The sequence below is a fragment of the Nannospalax galili genome, unplaced genomic scaffold (genome assembly GCF_000622305.1).
Source record: "Nannospalax galili isolate Female #2095 unplaced genomic scaffold, S.galili_v1.0 scaffold385, whole genome shotgun sequence".
NCBI lineage: Eukaryota > Metazoa > Chordata > Mammalia > Rodentia > Spalacidae > Nannospalax > Nannospalax galili.
This window is the reverse complement of record NW_008354956.1, coordinates 390,982-392,301: the sequence shown is the minus strand read 5'-3', so window position 1 is coordinate 392,301 and position 1,320 is coordinate 390,982.

Genomic DNA, 1,320 nt, shown 5'->3' with positions numbered 1-1,320 from the left:
TGAATCTACGAAGAACCAGAGATGATTCCACTTGACCATCTCCTTCCTCAATCATCAAGAAGTGTGATCAGAAAAGCTGTTCATACTGTGGGCCTGGAGACAGAGTTGACTGGATTGTTGAGGCTGAGAGGGGATACTGGGAGCTGGGTACCAGAGAGGAAGTGTCTTGTGGGTTGACACTGGTTGACCTGAACATAGAACTTTTTAAAAAATGTATATGGGGGCTTTGTCTGTCTGTAATTGCACCAGGTTGTCCAATGCCTGAGGAAGCCAGAAGAGGGAGTCAGATGGGAACAAAACCCAGGTCCTCTAAAAGTACAGCTAATGCTCTTAACCACTGAGCAATCTCTCCAACTCTGGCTCTAGAACTTCTTAGAGGTGATGGGAGGAAAAGGGCAAAGCTTTTCATAATTGGCATGTTTGGACCTCAGTTTTTCTGATGTCGGTGAGGTCCATGAAGGGTAGAGGCCTCCTGCATCCCATAGTTTCTCATTCTTTGGGGGGATCATTCTGTTCCCCACATTCAGTTGTCCACATACAGGGAAACCCACACCCCAGAGGAAGAATGAACCAAAGTCAGGAGGTGTGAGTCAGCCTCTGCGACGGGGAGAGGAACAGGAACAGCAAAGTGTCACACAGAGAGACTGGACTGGGTGACACCGTGGTGAAAAGGGTGCAGGGTTGGGACACCACGCCTGGGAGATGTCCTGAGGGGCCCAGGATTAAGCCTTCCACTCGGTTGGCTTTCAGGGGGGCCCTCCCAAGGAAATGACACCGAAACACAAGGCTTCAGGGTCAGGACTAGAGCAAGGGAGCCAGCCTCACCCTGTAACCTCTCCAGGGAAGTCTCTCATCTCGTTCCCACTCACCTGTGCTGCATCACACTCCTGTCCCTCAGTGCTCACGCTCACACGCACACCCCCGCACCCTGCATCTTCGCGCTTCCCAGTACTGCCCTTCGCGCGTCCCCCCACGCATCTCCCGCGCAGCATCCTCGGAGGAGCCCCACTGGCCGGCGCCAAGCGCGCGCGCGCGCATACGCACGCACACCTTTGCACCTTCACTCGACCCTCCCGACCTTCCGCTCTCCCGAGTCCCTCCTCAACCCGCTCCCACGACGCTGTCACGCTCACGCCAAGCTCGCGCGCCCGCGTCCGCGTCCGCGCGCTCCCTTGCCTCAGTCCTCACCAGTTCTCTCTCTCATTGTCTCGGCCTCCTAGTCCGCGTCCCGGCCCGGGCTCCGGCCCCGCCCCCAGCCGACACCACGCCCACCCAGGCGGTCAGGGGGCGTGGCGCATCGCGGGGCGGGGCCAGGGCGGG